We start from the raw sequence: 22745 nt of genomic DNA, 5'->3' as shown, positions 1-22745 counted from the left end.
ATTGTGTTTCCTCATTAGAACAGCCAGGCAATCGTTGCAGTACAGTGTAAAATAATAACAAGCTATATCCAACATATTCACATCATTAGTTATTCTGATTATTTTTGTTTATTACACAATTCCTGGCGAGAAACGCGTTCTGTGAAAGGACCGAGACAAACATGGGTGTGACACGAGATATGGGCAAATGTTCACATCAACAGATTGCCGTTATATTCCACTAAAAAACACCACACCAATTTGTAGAAAATCAAACCATGTGGTAAAGATTATACCGTAACTAATTATTGATCTCATTTATATTTTACTAGCTGTTGACCGTGGTTCGCACGCTATTCAAAATCGAAGTCCTTATATTACTTAGTAAATGCACTTGTGATGTGATATATGATGGAATCTTCGGAAAAACTTCCAATTGTTCAGGTTTTTGTATGAAACCAACCAATACAACAAAGCAACTTATCATTTATGTGTTGATAAAATACTAGGAAATTCCACAAGATAAACGTTAAAAATATATTCTGTTTATTTCGTAATTTGTTTATTCTAAGTTTTTATCCTTGCGAAAATGGTTACCAGAAATTTATTTAAAAGACAAATATACATCACAAGTTATCGCATTCAAATAGCGTGTTTGATATATGATAAATTTCTTGTAAGTACAGTTTATAATGTGCAGGTGCTTCGAGACTATTATCATTTGCAACGCCTTAGTGTCGAGTTACATCAATGGGTATAGAATATAAACCTTCTCCGTAGAAAAATATAGTGACATACAAATTTTCATAACGATCGGTCAAAGAGTTTCTGAGTCTATCAATGTCATATATATACACACCTCTTTTATAGATTTATATTAATATTTTTCCGTGTTAAAGCTTTTCTTCTCAGACAATTTTATTATCATTATAATAACAGTGAACGTGTAGATATGAATTGTTTCTTAAGAAAAACATTTAAAAATAACTCAGCCTTTATAGCAATAAAGGAATATTTATTTCAAGTGAATGTTATCTTCAAGTGTTAAATCGCAAATACATTATTAGTTTTAAATATTTTTACAACATTGACAACTCTTTAACAGGTTGCCCTTGATGTATGATTTCCAAACATCTCTACCTTCTTAAAACTTAGTTATAATATTATAGTTACAAATTATAAGAAATACGTGGTTTCTGTAGAGGTGTGGTATAATTTGACATCAAATTATATATGATAGTGAAAATTTCGAAATATAATGACCGTACTGAAAATGTCTACAAATGTTATTTTAAACGAATGTGTGTGTGTTTTGTGAAAAGTGATTTTTTTTTTTTTGCCTAAAATCCTTTTAAGAGACATTTTGTATATTTTGGAAAATAAACAAAAACATTATTATAAGGGTTTATTATGGATTATTTGTTTACTTTTTTCGTTTGTAAAGCAGCAAAATCCTAAATCGAAATACAAAAATCGATCAAACTGCATATAAGTGTTTCTTTCAATATACTGAAAAATAAAATATAATGATAGTATATACTTTATTTCAATAACAAACATTATACATAGGTTTGAATGATGGTATGCACAACTAACAAAGTAGTGCTTGATATTACAAGAATTTCAACAGCCAGATTCAGTGTTAAACGTTTTACTTTTTCTCTATACCGTATTAGTTTTTAATACATAACTGATCTAAATGTAAAAACTATTTCATATAATTAAAATTAATAGTTAACAGCGTGACATTACAGATAATGTTTTAAAACATTAATAAATACAATTGACATACTAAAACTAAAGTTTTCTGTATATTATACTTTTCTGTATACGCACTTTAATATAAGAAGTTGTAAAGAAAACTAAACTTTCGTGATTATATATGATTATGTGAGCTGATATAATTTTTTTGTAACTAAATGTCTAATGTAGTTAAAAACTTTAACTAAAAAAAATTATATATACCAAGATATAATTTTTACTGGTTATTTTTTTATATTACTTACGATTAATATTTCATTCGTCATCCTATTGCCGAAAGAGAAACGTGTACATTGTGTATAGTGTAATTCATCTCAGTTTCATTAACTTACATTGTTGATCCTAATATAACTAAAGATTAAACGAGTAAAGTAACATTTATTACACATGTATAGAAATCTGTTGTATTGGCTAGAATTTCTTCTAGATGCATCAATTGGAGCCAACAGCGACTCTGAACGGATTTATTGATAACTGTGCAATGCTGGAAACGATTGTTTTTCTGCTTTTTTCGTGATAGACGTTGCGTACCACAATGATTGTTAGAAAAATTTTGGAATATTGTGGATATTCTACATTTTATTCATTGTTTTATCTGTGAGTGTGCTGCCAAACAAATAAAGGTATGTTTTAAACATAATGGCTTCATCTCTCCTACCTGCATTATTGAACAAGCAGTTCCGCATTGTTCTATGAATAGCCTTGAAATGCTATCATCTGGCTTGTATTCAACTGAAAATCGGCTGATCAAGAAAATCATGTGGAGACGAGAATAACGCGTTAAAATTCAAAATCAACTTCTGGATAAACAATAGTAAATATCTGAGCCATATTTATGTCAGATTATTATATAGGAGACAACTTTCGAAGTCGTGCTTGGATCCTACCTAGTAGTTTATGACCAAGCTGGCTTGTAGAAATAGTGAACCCCACTAAGAACTGAATTGCAATTCTCTACCATTTAATTGATTTGCTTATTTCAATTATAACATTTTTAAACCATTGTTTTACTTTTATCCACATCTAATTATATCAAAAATATGGAGGCTTAGGTCCTAGGTCTTGCATTTGTTTAGTGGTGGAAGTTGTCACAATATGTGCTCTCATATTGCCTATTTCAGATATCAGCAGTGGCCATGACCAATAATAGGACAGATAATGTGTTTATTAATGCATCATGATAGTAGCCTAGGCTGCTTAAGTAGGCATGTTATACTCATTATTTTCAATTCAGACAAAATTCAACTTTAGAGCTGTAGGCTAGGCTACAAAATTAATAAATAGGTTTGGTAATACATGGCCTATGTTAACCATATAAGCCAGTTATATTACAAAATCATATTAATTAAATGAATTCCCTAAAAATTATTATATAAGACAATTTTTGTTTTAACTTTACAAGGTTATTGTAGTTGTATACAATGCTACAGTTCCATAAGAGGCCAGTAAAATAATTGATTATAAATATCAATTGTATATTATAGTTAATCAATTATATATTTAACTAGAAATATTTAAATACAATCATAAAATTACATCACAACTGTAAACTAAGTAATTAGTTCTTTTCTTGTTTTTGTTCCAAAGAATTCATTTAGGGCCTACCATGTAATGGTTATACTGAAAAAATACACAACTGTTCGAATAGTCTAAATTTGAACTCAAATTTACAACCCTCAAAAATGTGTATTTATGAACATATGAGAAATTAATATTCATTTACAATTATAGTAGTGAAACAGAATACGTGATTCGGCTACTGTATAATAAGAGGCCACAATCACAATAGAGTTATATTTATGATTATCCAAACTATAGAAACAAAAATTTTGACACAAACTACATTATATAAAAACTATATATGTTGTGCACTTATATAATGTAACAAACAAAACAGTTTTTAACATTTAGTCACTTTTTACTGCTTTTAAGGATATACTGTGATTCCATTGTGGTGGCCTCTTATTATACTGCAGCCTGTGATTAAATTCTTTAGTTATAAATTTCATGTCTTGGGTTGACTAATAAGTAGCCTACACTCATTTTTTTTTTACAGTAATTTTTAAAGTAAGCAAGAAGTAACTAATTTTTTGAGATTTTGAACATAGCAATTAATATGAGAAATTGTGTGGGATATTTCTTTATTGGCCTATACATGTGGGTTTAGTTCCTGGTTAACCATGTGGAGAATCTTTTCCTCGATGTGACAAAAGCAATTACAATTACTCGAACAGCTCACACTGCTATCCGGGTAAGCTGTAAATATTGTAAGGTTCTTCTTATGTGTAGGTCTAGGCCATAGGTTGTTATTGTACATAATTTTATGTTATTAAAACTGTAATATATTATTACTCTTGTAGTGTACAATTATTACATAATATCGAAGTTTCATATTGCATTTTGTGAATACATTATAATTGATACTAACAATCGAATAATGAGTGTAGGCCGCTTATTAAAGTCTCTTCCATATCATTATTGCATAATTTAAATTTTGATAGCTTAGCCTTTAAATCATGTTCTTATAAAAATTCAATATTATTTCCTTGTGTATTAGGCTAATTACATTTTTACAAATGAAAGGCTAGTTAATTATTACTTCAAATTTTTAACATTTTCACTTTCCAATTTTGATTTCTTTCATATTTTAGTGTGAGAATCAGACAGTTCTTAAAAACGTAAGCAACATGATAAATAAATTAGGTGTCGGAAAGCAATCATTGACTTTGTTGAGCGATAAGAATTTTCATTGTCTACCTGCCGTGCCGTCACGTTTACTCAGAAGAGGGGTTGATTGGCTCACGTGATCTAAGAATATTCAGATACTATCTCAAGGAATGTTCATATTACATTATGTACATATTAGAAACTGTCTGGGGGAGACTTTAATAAGCGGCCTACACTCGTTATTCGATTTTTATTATTATTGGACTATTCGATATATTATCCAAATTCAATATTATATATTAATTGTGCAAAACAAGAATTATAATACATTAACAACAAGGATAATACATTACAATATTTAATAACATAAATTTAACAGCAACATTACAAAATAATATCCAACTATGGCCTAGGAATATCTACGCATCCTACGCATCAGAAATATGTTAAATATTATTTATAGATTTCGAGGATAGCAGAGAGCAACTGTTTTTGTAAAGGCAATAGCCAAACTCACATGGTGTAGACTTTAATAAGCGGCATACACTCATTATTCGGTTGTTTTTATCGAATGGTTTGATTGTTTTTATCAGAAGGAATAATTCAATATTACAATTTATTTAACTTAGTATATGATTTCGATTTATTATGTATAGTAATTTTAATGTAAACAATAAACGGCATGAAGTATCTAATATTTGAGACTTTGAAAATGGCGATGAATATGAGGAAAATATGTGAGATATTTGTCACAAGTGCCAAGATTTATTTAAGTGACTTCGACATGTGGGTTTGGCTCTTGGTAACCCATAGGGAGAATTCTTTCCTCCATTCCACAAAAGCGGTTACTCATTGATATCAAGCTGGACAAGTTATAAATATTATAAGGTTTCTTTGATATCTAAGTCTAGACCATAATTGGTTTTGTTATTGTTAAATTTATGTTTTAAAAATTGTAATGTATGAGATTCTTCTTGTTACGGTAATTTATTATAACTCTTATTGTGTATGAATTTTACATATGGAAGTCAGATAATATATGGAATTGTTTGATAATAGCAATCGAATAACGAGTGTAGGCCACTTAATATTTAGTCTCCCCCCACATGTATATCTAGAAATTTATCACATAATTTCCTCATACTCGTTGCCATTTTCAAATTCTCAACAAATTAGTTAATTCTTGATGTTTATTTTTTACATTACAAATAACTGTAACTAATAAATAATAGGAATCATATGTTTAGTTAAATAAATTGTAATATCAAATTATTCATTCGGATAAAAACAACTGTTCAATAATGAGTGTAGGCCGCTTATTAAAGACTACCCACTGTCTGTTTCACAAAAGAATATTACATAAAAAAATGTATCTTTGTTGTTAGTTCAACAATATAAGATAAGTAATTCAAATCAATTAAAAACTAGGCTAATCAAGATTATGGATGCAATATAATAAGCGGCCACTAAGATAATTGAATCATCAATATTTCTGATTATCCAAACTACTGAAACCAAAATGTTGAACTGAATTATGCTAAGTTGGCCTATTTCAAATTAAAATATAGTTCATCTGTTTTATATATTTAAAATATCAATAATTTAATGATCATCAAAAAGTATCTAGGCTTACGTGTATTTACTAAATGTAACAAACAAACAAAATTTTACGTTTATTTACTTTTTACTATTTAGAAGAATAAATGTGTCTCATAGCTTGTGTCACAGATAATGTGTGTTCATCGCCTTGTACTTGTGGCCATTATTCAAACAGATATCAGTGCAAATGAGTTTACTTATTTTGAATTGATTTTGAACAATATTGTTACTCCATACATTAAAAATATCAATAATTAAAGCAATAATTAGAATTATAAATATATAATTAGAATGTTTTTGTATTTAATGTTTAGGTATTTGTAATAATTGATAATTTTGTTCCTTGATTTGATTATGGTTAAATGGTAAAAATCAACAATGTAATGTTTTTAATGTATTAAACAAAAATATTGGTTGAAATGAATTCAAACCGAATATAATCGTTTTTGTGTTAAGAGTAATAGTCTCAAGGTACTATGGTAATGAATGTGCGTTAAGACCGGTATCGACAGTGCGAGGCTGCTCGCTGCAAATGCCTCTTGGCGAATGCTCGGCTTTGCCTCGGACTGTGGATACCGGAGTTGCTCGCTATGAGGCGTTCGCGTCACACAATGTGAGACGAGCCGTGTGCTTGTCGGTTTTAGAGCAGTGCTCAAAGGTGCCTCGCTCCGAGCTGTGCGTAAAGTGGATACCTGCGCTGTCTGCCTCGCACCGTACAAGACACAATTCTGCACTGCAAACCAACAAACCTCCACAATGAAACTGTCATCATATATAATCATGAAATGATCAGACAATGTGAAGTGAAGTGTTATGGAACGAAACATTTACTGTGGGACTCGAAACACCCTGAATATTATAATAAAAACAAGAGAGAAGACTTGTGGCGCGAAATGTCGCAGTCAATTATAACCGATTTCGATAAATTTTTTTGACCCACCAACGGGGTTTACGTCACTTTTTCTGTTGTTTTTTCCTGGTAATCGTCGCAATCACAATAAAATCAGCGGCAGCAACTTGCGCATTTCTAGAAAAAAATACATATTGTCCCGACTGTCTTCACTACGAATGGTTCGCGTGCTCGCAGTAAGCATTCGTGGTTACAACCTAGCTGCTAGCTGAAGAGCTCACCCTGAGGCAGATGGCACGAGGCATTCGCAGCGAGCAGCCTCGCACTGTCGATACCGGCCTTTAGGCTATTTGTGTCTTGACCTGTCAAACACCTCAATCTATAAAATACCTAAAAATAGTATGAAGTAAGTTTTACACTGCTTTGTTACATTTAATAATTTTTTAATTCATCATTAAGTTATTACTTTTACAAATATAAAAACATAGCTGAACGAATACTATAATTTGAAATACCTATAACTGTAATTTGGTTGAATATTTTGGGTTTTTTATTGTTTTATAGTTTAAAAAACAGAACTAATGATGATTCATTGTTGTGGTGGCCGCTTACTATACTATCAGCCTTCTAAGGACTACCTAATGGTCATACTAAAATATGAAAGAAACTGAAGTTAACCCTTAATTGTTCATAATTACCTTCTTTTTTTAGTAAACAATACAATGTAAAGATGTTACAGTAACTTTCACAGTAGGTTTTAATAATTACTATACATACAATCAATATTTTTATAAATGATTGTTGTTTGCTGCCCTTCTATGGATTAGTAACAACTCATAACTTAGAGATATCAATGATAGATATGTTTGGCAAATTTTAACAAGTAAAATATATATATTTTATTATTTAATTCTTCGATTGAAATTAAATGAATACAATTTGATAAGATTAATTTTGCTTTCTAATAATTTGACATGTAGTTACAAAAGTTTAAATTTCTGTTTGTAATTACCCTTTAGGTTATATGCTTGTGTTCAGTTATTTTTAGTTGTGTTCTTTGGTTTAAATGTTTGGGTAATTGTATAAACTTTACTTTGATCCACTATATTTTTTATATTGAGATAAGCAGGTAGATTGTTAAATTAGGTAACATCTGATGGACGAAAGCATTACTATCCTGATAAACTAAAAGTTCCTTTCGTAAGATTTTAAAATTTTTGGCTTTTCTGAAATTTAAATGCCTTATAGCTCATTAGTTTTTTTAGCCTATTTACTTTCTAAGCATTTTCCTTTTATACGTTAATCCATAACTACATATCAGTAAAACATAAAAGTTTTAGAGGATCTGATTATAAATATGAGCAGCTCAGAGACAGGTTTTGATCAGGTGATAAGGGTTTTTCTTGTCAGTTATTTACAAAAACCTTGACTTTCTAACTTTTCATTCATGTTTCTTTATCGTATACTTAGAAATGGATTTTGGCTAGCTTATCTCAATATGAAAAACATTGTGGGTGACTAATGAACTATATATAATTACCCATGTTTGTAAAAGTGTATATACATTTATTTGGTTTCTAACTCATAATTATTATTAATTTTTAGAATTCCAGATTATTTTATATTAAATTAGTGTAACAATTCTACTGGTAGTAAATCAATGTTCTGGCATTTAATACAAAATCTGGCTCCTCATATAGAATTGTAACTCGTCCTAGTTTAAGAACCTAATTTAACAGAATGAGATATAAAAATAATAAAGATCTAAATGGATTCTTATCATTTTACTTTACTTAACACACTGACTGCAGTAAATAAACTTTACCGAACATGATAATGGCTGAACCACACTGAACCATAAAAAAAAACAATGCCCCGCACGGTCGCCGGTGACCACACTGCATACATGTTAAAGCCATTTCAGGAACATAGTCAGATTTTACATGCGAAAAAGATTAATATTTATTTATTACAAAAATCGTAATTGATTATCAAAACAAAAAATCTGCTAGACTAACTGATTTGTGCTTTTCAATTTGGGAAACACTACTATTGTTTTTAACAATATTTCTAAATTACCTACTTTACTTTGAACAAATTAAGACTTGTGACTTTTCAAAAAGTTTTTTGTCTTAAAATGTTTTTAGTAATACAGTTAAAAAGCACAGGCCTATTTAATCATGGGTTGATTAGGATTCTTAAGTTAGTTAAAAAATATCCTCAAAACATTGACAGATATGAACGGAAGTAATAATATCACTGTAGTAACAGGGACAACTAACTGCCTTGCAAATTTTACAACCAAGTTTCCCGTTACAACAATTCAACCAAGGAAACATACTTCTTTGGCTTTCGCACATTTAATTCGGTCCAAACTGAAGGCCAACTATTTTTAACAAGTTTACCACTTGTCGTCAAATTTTGAGAAAATAAGCTTCTTCTTCTTCTAAGGAATGGCCTATTGCCACGGCTAAACCTCAAGGGCCTTTTGCGCACTCCAGAAGTGTACTAAGAGGCCAATCAGTATATGTTTCAGTAATTATACCAACCGCTTAAAACAACTGATAAAATTTTCCTGGGGAAATTCACCACCCTTGTCCAGACTACTAAAGATGGTGTAGTGCTCCCTTGCTAATACAGGACAGTCAAAGAGCAGTTGTTATAGCAGTCGTCACACATTCTACCGAGCTTATCCTCCCGGAGAATGCCGACTCTGTGACGATGCCAGAGATCGCTTTTTCGTTCCCAGAGATCGCTTTAGGAACCCAACAAACGGCTACGTTGTTGATTCTGCCAAGGAAAGAAATGACTGTATAACAATCCCAGACAAGTTTGGAGTTGAACACCTAAGAGTTCAACGCCTTTAATGCTCCCTGGCTATTTGTGAAAATGCTAATCATCTTATTCCTTTATTCCTTTACCGTAGACGAAGATTCTCATGAGCATATTCCATTATGACAAAGACTTCTGCTTGATAGACTGTGGATAAGGATCCGTAAGGACCACCAGTTCCCTACATGAGTCTCACTCTTACAATTCCAGCGCATGTGCCACTTTTTGTTTTAGAGCCATCCGTATACCCATGTAACTCCGCTGGTGGAAGAGCTTTCCTTCTCTCCGACCTATCATCTCTAGAAGGTGTAACAATCTTAAAGGGTTTGTCAAAGAAAGATCTTTGTGGTATCTGATCAGAGATCATGTGCAGTGCATTTCCTTGAATCAGGATGCTAATTCTGCAGTGTCCCCTGTTGCAACACGAGGACGACTAAAGTTCCACCTACTGAAGACAGTAGACACTCCTCCTGGCCAAGTCCGAATGACAATGTCTATGAAAGCGAGGTTGAGACAAATCTAGAGAACTGTGTCCGGCACGCTTGGAAAAGCCCCAGTGATAGTAAGGCAAGCCATCCTTTTGATGCTAGCCAGACTAGCAACCACCATCTTGGCCTCTGTTTTTGCCCCAAACACTAGTGCAGGTCTAACCATGGAAACAAAGCCAATACCGGCTTAAGTCTCCATGACCCACTTAAAACACGTCTGCATTGCATCAAAGACCATTTCTCTGTGTATCCCAATCAGATTCTCAGATCGAACTGAATTGAAACCGGAGCTTTTTGTTACAATGCTTCCATAAAGGTATTGGTGAAAATGGAAGATAGTGGAGATCCCATTGCCATTCCTTCATCTTGACAGTAAATTTTGACCTCTTATTTCAAAATAGTTACATTAAGTGCATAATTCTATGGTTCTATGCACTAACAGTTCTATGGTTCTTCTGCACAGTACCAATGGTGTAGTGTAGCGTAGTGGGTATGGCGGCTATTGCAAGACAAAGGAATCAAGCAATGTCAAAGGTGGTTGCTGCTTGGATGGGTGGACCGCTGAACGGTCCTGTCCTTTGCAAGCAACTCATCTGCTCTGTTGGTGGTGGTTTGGATGTCACCTTTTGAACAGTTGGATATTTCCTAGCTGAAATTCAATGATTTTGAGTGTTTCTGGAACTGGTACATTTAATGAACAGACTCACCATCAAAGCTAAGTAGCTTTAAACGATTTTCAAAGTTTTTGACTTCTCAATGTAGTCCTTGAGATTTTTAATAAAAGAGTCAGTTTTTCCTACAAGTGGTGTGAGGATGCTAATATATCCAGGTTTAAGCTCCGATCGCATTTGTGGCATTTTGCGAGACGACCCGAGAAAATTTGTTGCTGTTTAGAAAAGCTCTTGCAAAATTAGTGGGAAAGATCGACTAAAGGCGTAAAGTATATCGCATTTGGAAAATCACTTCAGCATTAAAACTACTGCTTTCAATGTTGCTATAATATAAAATATTAGACACCACAATACGCCGCTGTCGGTTGACAAACCTTGTAGTTGGAAAGTGCTACTCTTAGATCCATAAATATAGATACTTGATTTTAAACCTTAACCACAAACTAACTAATAGAGCCAAAATTTAATAAAAATGTAGCTTGTTTATTTCTGCGTCTGGACATATAAATCAAATTATTTACAAACAATAACCAAGTTTTCTGTCCGTACAAATGAAAAAGTACTGGTTTTTGGCGCTTTACTGCTAAACTGAAATTTTGAAAATTAATTATTAATTGTTAAACCTGCTATTGGAGGTCCAAAACCCATATGAGAAAAGATGGGGGGAAATGGTCAAATGTATTAAAACAATATTCAATTTATTACAGTTTCCTCTGGTAGTAAATGGTGCAAGCGGGTTGCACACGATGCGAGAGTAGTGTCCAACGAACACCCATGCTGTTGCTATGACAGCAGTGCAGGTGGACCGTGCCTGACACCAGTGCGAACATTGTACCCTTAATTATGAAACCCTCTGAAGGCTGTTATAGTCAGGTATTATTTGGAATTACAGACATCTGTAAAAGTACAATTTAAGCATCTAATTACCAGGAATTCATTTAAATATGGTTTAAACATTGGTATTTACAAAACAAAGAAGGCTGCAGATTTAGTGAGATTTGTTCACTAGGGTCTAAAGATAAACTGATTTTAAAAGTAACTTGTTTTATAAAACAATCACTATACTATTTAATTTTTCGTATTTGATATTGAGAGAAGAATTTTCATTTTTGTATGTATATTTTTACAATAAACTAAAAAAAATTGTATGTTAAAGAATTCTATAACTACATTGTTTTTAACAAAACTTCTTCACAAAAATCACATCTTTTAATTATTAAGGTTCTAAATATTATAGCTGCAGCATTTTTACTCAAGTAAATTTTGGTTTTGGAGGATAAAATATTAGAGAACTTAAGAGTGTTTTTTTATAAGTATTATTGGATTAACCGCTGAACATTAATGCTATTAATAAATGCTACAGGACAAATGTTTCTGCTAAAGATTCTGAAGAGCTTGTAGCAATTTTATTTTACTAAGATAATTTTCATCCCAGCTTAAACCTTTCACTGTAGATATTTCCCTACACTGTTAATTCCAGGAACTGATTATTGGTTGGAGAGGAATGCTAGGTGAGGACTTTAGGAAGGCTGTGCTTGTGTTGGAGTGTGGAATGAGTTAATTTTTATCTGAATTTGTCAGATAAATGTGAATTTATGTTTATGAAGAGTGCTATCTATTTTGCAATCAGATGCGTCAATTGAATCTTTATTTAGGTTAGTACAGGGTGGCGCAAAAGTCACTGGACAGTGTTGGTTAAAACAAGACTAGATTTATTTGAAATTATTTTTTATTACAAACAATACTTACAATTATTTTTTATATTCAAATTGTTTTCCGTCTTCATTAATACATCTTTGAAGTCTTTCTGGAATACTGTTACATACTCTACAGCATAATGTAGGATCATTGTCCAAGTCATAAAATGCGTCATGTATGTAGTCTTTCAGTTCATCAATATTATGATGCTTTCGAGAATAAACAGAGTCCTTGACTACTCCCCATAGGAAAAAATCCATTGGTGTGATATCTGGTGAACGTGGGGGCATGTTAATATCTGCCCTTCGACCAATAACTTTTCTTTGGAAACGTTCATTTAAATAATCGCGAACGGCAGTGGCGTAATGTGGTAGAGCACCATCTTGTTGAAAGTAAAGTTCTTGGAGGTTTTCTGCAAACGTCATGAGTCCTGGTAGCGCGTAATTCTGAAGCATATCCAAATATTTATCTCCTGTCACTGTTCCTTCTAAAAAATGTGGTCCAAGTACGCCAAATGATTATGCTATTATTTTTTTCTTCTTTTAACCAACTGTCCAGTGACTTTTGTGCCACCCTGTATATTTGCCAGCAAAGTTAACGTAATTTTTTCGTTGTATATTACTGTGTCTGGTACAACAGTGGCGATTCCTTTGTTGAGTGGTAATATCTTTACTGTGTCATCTTTTCCAAGCCCGATACAGTCCTGATTTCCTCCTTATTAAGATTGGGTTTTATGTGAGCAGTTTTGTTAAGTAAGAGACTGGCTTCACACTGAAATCAGTCACCCCGATCCTCAGATAATTCGGAAACAGTCACTCGATTCCTGTTCGACATAGTACTCTAGATGACAGTTTCTAGAGTACTGTATCTGTGTTTTTGTTGAGGAAAATCTGTGGTTGGTCTGAGTTTTTCAAGTTTAGAGATTTCTTTTTCTTACCTGATTCTGAACTTTTTGTATAATGATGGCAAATGTCCAAATTCCTATTGTCCTTAACAAATACTAACTGATGTGATTCAACTTGTTTTTGTTCAAGCACAAGGTCTTGTGGGTCAGAATTGAGGAAAATGATAAATCTGCTGGAACCTGTGTAGACATGATTGTTGCGACCGAATCCAATGAATCACAAATTCACAGAATTGTGAGTTGGTTGGATGATTTGGTGAAGGTTGAGAGATGGCTCAAAATTTGATGTCTTCTTCACTTCTTTGGAATTATGAAGAAACAAAGATAACAATTAAACTCCAGGAAAAGGGGTTTTGGAATAGAACCCAATTTACTTGGCGGCTTACGTACTTGATACAAAAATGCAAGGAAGTTAGCTTGATTCAGTGGAGTTGTTTGAAGTGATGGACTATATTTGCAAGTAGGCTATTTATAGAATATGAGTTAAGGTGAAAGAAATTAATGTGGCTGACTTTAGAGATTAACAAGTGATTTTTACTAGGAAGTTTATTTGGGAAGGAGTTGGTGAAAAAGATAAAATTTTTAGGCCACTATTTTGGTGGAGGGGGTTATTGAGGTGGCCATTCATATATTAAGTGCTTCTGTTACTATAGAACATATATTTAGTACGTTATCATGAATAAATTGTAAACCATGATACCCACTGTGACTGGTCTGGACTACTCCAGCATTATACTTGTATTGACCCAAAGTTATATTTCAAATTACAAATGTCACCTTAATTCATTAAGTTATTAATCATTCTAGAAGAGTAACAGTTGTTAACGTTGTAAAAAGCAATACTGTGAATATTTTCATATTTTATTTTGTGCAAATGTTATAATTTACTGTGTAGCCTAATTAGATTTATAAAAAATATTTTTATCTTATATAAAATATTTTAATTTTAAAAACCATATTAATCTGTGAAATATGCATTACAATAATGAAACTTAGAAATCCCATAAAAATCATAGTTTTGAACTTTTTACCTCATGTGGATGGATTAATGAACAGTTACTGTGAGATAGATGGTCATCATTTATCCATGGTCAACACTAAATATAGATGTTAGTTTGATTATGGCATAGTCAGTGCTATAAATTTGCCAGTTACTGTTAGTTTGCTAGACATAATCAGTAATGGGAAATTATTTTCAGTAAAATAAACTTCTGCTATCATAACAAAGAAAATATAATAAGCATGGGTATTAAAAGAAATTATAATTTATTTTTAAAGCTGTTTTTTATTACTGATGGTAAGTAAAACTATGATAATAAAAATCTGTTTTACTTCAATATTTATGTGGAGCATACTATAATTATTTTAAATATATCTTATATCAGTGGATTATATTAAATGATTATACTATTATATAAATGTTGTAATTAATTATTGTTGTTAATGATCTTATAAAAGGGCATACAATATTGTAAATATCTGAAAACCAAACACAAGACAACTTGGTAAGTAGCAATATGCTAACAAGGAAGCTTTGTGAGAGAGAAAATAAAAGAATTGTAAACTGTGCAGTAATTGATAAGGAAACTCCAATCAGCACAAAAGATTGTAGAACAGTTTACATGATACAAACATGCAATGTTTTCATTGTTTAAGCCATGGTTAGTACAAACATTAATTAAATGATAGTCTGATGATAAAATATCTCTTGATAACTTGTGAAATAATATTTCTCCTAGTTGGCTAAATATTTAATGTATAATTTGTTCTTTGTCAGTAGGACTGGTTTGCACTTATATGGTATCAAACCCTGAGGTAGACCCTTCCACTTTGCTAATCCATATTACTACCCTACACTTTTGCCCTTATATACTTTAGGTTTCTATATTGAAATTCCACTTGAGCCAAATAATTTCTAGGACAAGAATTACACAAAATATATTGATATTACTGAACTTAAAAATATTTTTTTAAGTAAAACTGTTTTAAAGCCAAGCTAATTATAAACATTATTGGAAAGCCAGGTAGAACTGCGAATTCGTACAGCCAGTTATTTATTTTTAATAATGGGCTGCCGAATAGTTATTGCTGTATTCCTTTTTATTGTCTTTAATAAACAATCAACAAATTTTTTTATGATAACAAAATATATTTTTACTAAAAACAGTTCTTTAAGAAAAATCCAAAGAGAAGCATAGACAATAGACAAAAATTCTTTATTAACATGCTCATTGAGAACAGTATTAGCGTCATAGTAAACACTACAAGTGTTTTTTTTTTTTTTTTTACAAAATATAAAGTTTTGTTTATGATATAAAAGGTTACATTGTAAAATTTAAAATGTCAAATACTCTTTGAAAAAATTCTTCTATGGAGTAGAAGGGGGCGGTCAGCAAGCCATTTGTGTAGTGCTGGTTTGAGTTCATTCTCTCCTTTGTCTCTCAGCTCTGATGGCAGGTGGTTGTGAAGCTTCCTCCCGATGTATGTAGGCTTCTTTTCAAACTGTGACAGTCGGTGGGCTGGAAGGTCATACAAAGTAGTATCTCTGAGGTTGTACTGATGAACTTCACCCCGCTTTGGTAGGCCCCTCTCTTACTGCGTAGCATCACAGTTTCTTGAATGTATAGTGATACGATAGTGAGGATCTTATGGGTTCTAAAGGCTTCTCTACAGCTGTTTTGGTGGTTGCAGCCCTGCAAGTGTTTCTGACTGCAGTTTTTTTGTTTTTTGAGAACCCTTTGAATCTGACCAGCTGATGTTCCTCTCCCATGCTACTAAACCATATCTTATGTGAGCCTCAAACAAAGCGAAATAAGCAGCTCTTGTAGTTGTTTCATCAGTAGAAGCTTTGATGTTTTTAATTGCATAGAGGCTGGAACTTAACTTCCCACAGAGTTTGTCTACATGAGAGGTCCAGGATAAGTTTTTATCCAGAGTTATGCCAAAAACTTGACTTCGTCATTCATTGCAACATCTGGTATACATGGCACACATTCAGATCTCTTCCAAAAGCTATTTGGGCAGTTTTGGTAGTGTTTACTGCTAAGTCATTGTTATGACAGTACTGATAGGTCATGTTGAGGGATAGGTAGGATGTGATTGCCATATTTTCAGTTGAGGTTTCACTAAACATCAAGGTTGTGTCGTCAGCATACATCAAGGTTAAGCATGCATCACCAATGTATTGAGGTAAGTCGTTAGTGAAAAGGATGAAGAGTACTGGTCCAAGAACAGATCCTTGGGGGACACCTCGGTTTACAGGTAGGAGACTAGATCTTACATAATTGGATATTCCATTTTCTGTTTTGCTTAGCTCAACCAGTTGTTTTTCGTCCTCCAAGGTAACTTTGGAACCAATTTTTAGCTGTTCCTGCTACTCCTAAGTTTTCCAGTTTCCGGATGATGAGATCATGGCTAAGACAGTCAAACGCTTTAAACTAAAGTCTAGGAAAATTCCAGTAGTTAAATTCCCTTCTTCAATACTATCTATAAGAGACTCTACCATTTTTATTATTGCAGTGGTGGTTAGACCTGCCTTTAGTAAAGCCATGTTGACAGTTTGTCAGTTAGATTATGTTTTTCGCAGTGGTCCAGTAGCCTTTCTGAGAACAATTCTTTCGCACAGTTTTGAGAAAGTGGATACAAGAGAGATAGGTCTATAATTACTGGGATCTAAGTAGCTTCCATTTTTATATTTTGGATACACTTTTGATAGTTTTAGAGCTGAAGGAAATTTACCACTTCTGAAAGACTTATTGAATATGTCGACGAGGGGCAGTGCAAGTTCTTCAGGGCAAAATTTTGAGTATTTTTGAAGAAATCTCATCTAAACCTGATGAGTTTTTTGATTTGAGGTTGTTAATGATTGTTCTGACTTCATTTTCATTTTGTTTCTCGAAGGTTTATGAGCTGTTGAAGTGTTGGCTGTACAGTTGGTAAAAAAAGTTCTTATTATTCCATTATTTTTTTCTAACGTTTTTTTTCAGCTATGTGTAAAAAGTGAGAGTTTAGATGGTCTGCTACTTCTACAGAGTTGTCAATGATTTTTCCATTAACTTCTAGCTTTATTTCGTTCACTGACTTTCCTTTCTTGGACCATGTTGTGTTTATAACTTCCCACATAGCCTTGGATTTATTGTCGGCACGGGCAATGTGGTCTGATGCAGCTTGTTTTCTGAGGAGTTTCAGTCGTAGGTCATAGTTTTTTTTACATCTTATTGACTCTTCCTTGTCCATCAATAGATCCTGTCATTTCATATTTACTAAGGGCTATCAGGTATCTGTCCTTTAGTCTATTGGCTTCTTGGTCAGCAAAATATTTAGGTTTTAGTTTATGGCGTGTTTTTAAATTTCCTCTGAGGGCATGCTGGCATCCATGGCAAGTCGTAGAGTAGAGCTCAATCTTTCAAAAGCTTCGTCAGCATCTTCAGTTTGCAGAATGTTTGACCAGTTCTCTTCCCCAAGTATGCATTTGAGCTCTTGAAGATTTTTTTCTTCTGAGGCAGCGACTCATTCTGAGTGGATTATCCTGTATTACTGCGAAGTTGACCTCACAGCTTTGGGCAGTATGGTCTGAGATGCCAGCATGGATAACCTTTGTGTCAAGCTTCTCAGTGTCGTCAATATTAGAACAAATCCAGTCGATAGAGGATTGTGTAGTTGGGGTAATTCTGGTCGCTGGAAGTTGTACCCTCTTGCTGTTATGAGAGGCCCAGAGTCTCATCTAATAAAGTACTTCTTCTGTCAGGATTTAAAATGTCAACGTTTATGTCCCCCATTATGACCAGAGGATAGTAGTCTATTCTTGTACTAGTGATTATATTAGACACTGTTTCTAGCGCTAAATCAAAATCTCCGTTAGGAGATCTGTATGTACCAAGAATGTGGATAACTGATTGTTTAAGCCTGATTTTGATCAGAGCAGCCTCAAGCGTAATCTCTCTGCAGAACTGGACAACAATAAGTTCTTCTGTATGCCTCACAAGGTTTTTTGTCAACATAGATAGCAACCCCACCTTTCCTATGTTCTGTTCTACAGAAGTGGGCCTTGAGATAGTATCCTGTGATTACGGTGTTTTCTATTTGGTCTCGTTTAAGACCATGCTCTGTCAGAATCAGTACGTTTGGCTTAATTTTTTGAACTAGATATTGAAGTCTATTAATTTTATTTGAAATTTCTTGTGTGTTTTGATGCAGAATGAGGAGACTTGATGGATTTTTAAAAATATTTTTGTGTGATGATCCTGGATCTCTCTGCTGTGCTACACTAATATTTTGTTCCAGAATATTTTTGTTTTGTATCTTTTCTTTTTTTGATGATTCTCTTCTAAAAAATGAGAGTTTGGATGGACATTAACAAGTTTATTTGGTGATAAAAAAGGTGATCCTGCAATGTTGCTGGAGTCACTGTCATAATTGACATATATCGGTAGTATTGGACAGTTCTTCAGTTTGGAGTTTGACTTTGGTTGTGCAGTTTTTTTGACGGAGTTTGTCTGATTCTCCCTGTTGTTGCATTAGTCGAGAGTTTTATTGTTGGATCTTGACGGGTTTTTCCCAGGCTGATTTTGGTTAGATGTGATTTTACTGGCTAGATTTTTATTAAAAAATTCTTCTATGCTTTCATTTTTGTCTCGGAGTTTAGCAGAAGTAGGGGGGAGTTTGTCTATCTTATTAGTGTTATTAGAGATCAAAGGCATTTGTATTTTGTATTTTGCATTGATGTTATTACTATTTCATTATTGTAATCTAAAATAAACTAAATAAAATAATAGAATTAAAGATGGAATTATTTGAAAATGCATCAAATGTTTTTTTTTTTTTTTTTAATATGCAACTTCTAGCATAGATTTAAAATATTTGATCTAATTTTACTCACTACTGTGTAATTGGTACAATGTACAATAAATAGAATATAATGTATGTATATTTGTTTCCATTTAACCATAAAATAACAAAGTAAAAAACATCTTTCAGTCATACAAATATAACTGTACAATCTTTACATAAAAATAGAAACACTGGTATAAAAATAGAAAATAGTATTTGGTCACATATACTAGCAGGTCTGCTACTCGCTTATATATTGAAGTTGTTTGATAGTTACCCGATTGTAAACTTCAACTTTGCATAAAGATCAGTCAGGTGTACTGGTGTGAACAGGTGTGTTCTGTGCTTCACTCCCAGGACCTTTGACTGTGTTGATCTTTCATTAATCGATATTAAGTCGAACAGTACAACGTTCATGTTAATGTTGTAAACCTTCTCAACTTGACCACATAATCTGAAATTACTCAATAGTCCAGTAATGCATTCAATACAAATAATAGTTCAGCAGTGCTAGGTTTGTTACCTGGTGTTGGCATTTCAACAATCATGTAAAGTGCTGTAGATGGAGCTTATATTGGTCACTGTTAAATTACATTAAAATACAAAACCAATATTTAATACATATTATTGTGAGGCCTTTCGATATCCAAGATACCTTCATCAGACACATCACAAAATAAATACACAATATAAATACTTTGTGTATTTATTTTGTGATGTGTCTGATGAAGGTATCTTGGATATCGAAAGGCCTCACAATAATATGTATTAAATATTGGTTTTGTATTTTAATGTAATTTAATCATGTAAAGGTATGATATTGTCTTTCAACATGATTTTTATGTTTCGTTATACATAGTGTTTTTCCTTTAAATGTAAAAACAAATACGTACAACAAAGTGTAATTTTTTTTAATTGCTTTATAAAATTTACACTAGCTGTTACCCGCGGCTTCGCACGCAATCTTAGAACCAAAGTCCTTATATTACTTAGTAAAAGCAATTATGATGTAATATAATGGGACTCCTATACAAATTTTAAAACGTAAGTAGACATACATCAGGTAGATATTATTTAAGTTCGTGGTAAATAGTATCAGAGTTTAACTTAATTATTATATCATGTTTGGCATGTGTAGGAGCATTTCTGGTTCTAATTAATTATATACATAACGTCACAGCTGAATCTGCCTTGTCATCCCGATCAAGAAAACACAAATCTCAGATCACACAGGTCTCGGAAACTTACTTCGGTCAAAGAGCGTATATTTCCAGTCCTTGTCATATATTTCAGGTCTAAGATATTTCCAGTACTATAGTAGAGTTTGCCTTGTTGTTCTGATAAAGAAGAAATATATATATATATATTTACGTAGGACCGAAATGCCTACTTCGGTTAAATAGTGCCTACTTAAGACCATTTAAATTCACTTACCTACTATGTCACAGTTTAGCTTGCCATATTGCCTCTATCAAATTTTATATACGTTCGATTATCTAGTTCTCGGAAATCTACTTTGGTCAAAATCGTGTTGACATAGTTGAGTTTGCTAGGACTGAAAAGCCTATTACGACCTAGGGGGAAGTCCTACCTTCTTCTTATGTACTTCCGGTATAAGGGGGAAATCCTTATTAAGGTTATGCAACATTTCAAAATAATCGTTATTAAAGTTTTGCGTTACACTTGTTTTTTGGACTGTAGCCAGGGAAAGAATGAATCGTTAAGGTATGTTAGTATTCATTTCTCTGTTTTTCCGTAAGCCATTGTTAAACTGTAATATCATAGTGTCAAGGAAGCCCACCAGTTTAAAGTAACTTATGTGAAATATTCATATCTTTGTTCATTAAGGTTAGTTTTATAACAGTATTTAATGCATTAGATGATTTTAATTCGTCACTGGTGCAATCTGGAGTAAAATTTGTATATTAATGTTTCATTTACTATCTGCATTACACTACCGATCAAGCACTGTTTACTTATCCTATAATATAAAAATGAAACTGTTCGTGTGTGTAACAGCATCACTCACAAACGGCTGGACGGATTCGCCTAATTTTTTTTTTAATTTGTTCGTCTTGATCTGTAGAAGGTTATAGGATACTTTTTATCCCTTTCCCGATTCAGGATTCCGCCCCACTGGTTACAGAAATACCCGTAAGAAATGCATTGCAGCAAACATATGTTATTAAGTGAAAGAGTCTTTTCAAATTTTTAATCAGCTGTTCTTTGTAAACATATATAATGCGACAAAAAATATATTTATATATAAATTTCTTTACACTTATAGTTTTAAAGCATAGAGTAAGCTTAAGAGAAACGACAAATTTTGTTTAAACTGTTTCTGCAATCATAATATATAAAAATGAATGTTTGTGTGTTTGTCCTTTATAGACTCAGAAACTATTGGACCGATCACTATGAAAATTTGTATTTTTCTATGTAGAAGGTTTATACGCAATGCCCATTGATGTAACTAACCACCAGGCTGTACTGCAAGATATAAAAGTTATCAAAGCGCCTGCACATTATAAACTGCAATTACAACACAGTAGTTACGTATATTAAAATATCCAAACACTATTTGAAGGCAAAGAAATATACGGGCAAAGCTTAAGAGACGCGTGCGAAGCCGCGGGAAACAGCTAGTTATTGATAAAATTCAAATGTAAACAGATGTTTCAGAAAGTTTGTTGAACTATAGCTGTCAACAGCTGTCAAAATACGTTTTGTTCTTATCATAACATTCAAATGTAAACAAACTAATTTTTCAATTTCAATTCGACTTTATTTGGTGAAATGAATGTGTTATGGGTGGTAAAAAGCACTCTAAATGTAAATTCAGACCAAAAGCTATACCTGTTCCAAATTTCAACACAATCCGTATAGCAGTTTCAGCGTGATTCAAGGACAAACCTTTAAACATCCAAATATCCAAACATTAAAACTTTCGCATTTATAATATTAGTGAGATTATAGTAGCAGATACTGACATTTATGTTACTTATAGAACTGGTAGAGTTTTACGGATATTTCAACAAAGTTTACCTCATAGACTGAGCGTTAGCGAAGCCTATCATTCGATGGGCTGGAGAAATGTCATTTCAGTCTGTCTGTCCACACAATATCTCAAAAATAAACCAATCTGTAGACTTGAAATTTTGCATGAAGCTTGATTTCTATATAGGTAACACCGAGTTTGATGGTGGTATATGTAATTTCATAGGATTTGGCTGAGCATTAGTGAATATTTGTAAATCAGTCTTATGAGTAACCACAATGACAACAAAAAATAGTAGAATAAATAAATTTGTAAACACACTGAGTACAATCATGTAAGATTTCAATGTGTGCAATTTTTATTCGTAGAGTAAAATATCAATGTTAAAATTCGGTGAAGATTTGATTTCAGTGCACTCTTGCATTATAGTGCCCTCCCTAGCTCACCGAAACTTCTATGTTTTTAACAC

At 32.6% G+C, this 22745-nt stretch overlaps 1 protein-coding gene across 2 annotated transcripts in view; it reads left to right on the top strand.

Moving 5' to 3' along the window:
* Window positions 1-2209: 2209 nt before the first annotated feature.
* The window catches only part of LOC124359415, a 41905-nt gene continuing 21369 nt past the window's right edge, over window positions 2210-22745 (top strand). Inside the window, exon 1 of one of the 2 annotated variants that reach the window (XM_046812144.1) lies at window positions 2210-2363. The gene's annotated coding sequence lies outside the window, so the exon portion shown is untranslated. Of the gene's footprint in view, window positions 2364-2409; window positions 2555-22745 lie in introns of those variants that run through there. The other variant, XM_046812145.1, reaches the window with a different exon arrangement.

Source organism: Homalodisca vitripennis, chromosome 4, assembly GCF_021130785.1.
Source record: "Homalodisca vitripennis isolate AUS2020 chromosome 4, UT_GWSS_2.1, whole genome shotgun sequence".
Taxonomy (NCBI): Eukaryota; Metazoa; Arthropoda; class Insecta; order Hemiptera; family Cicadellidae; genus Homalodisca; species Homalodisca vitripennis.
Note: the sequence above shows the minus strand (reverse complement) of the source record. Positions and strands in the feature narration are given on the sequence as shown.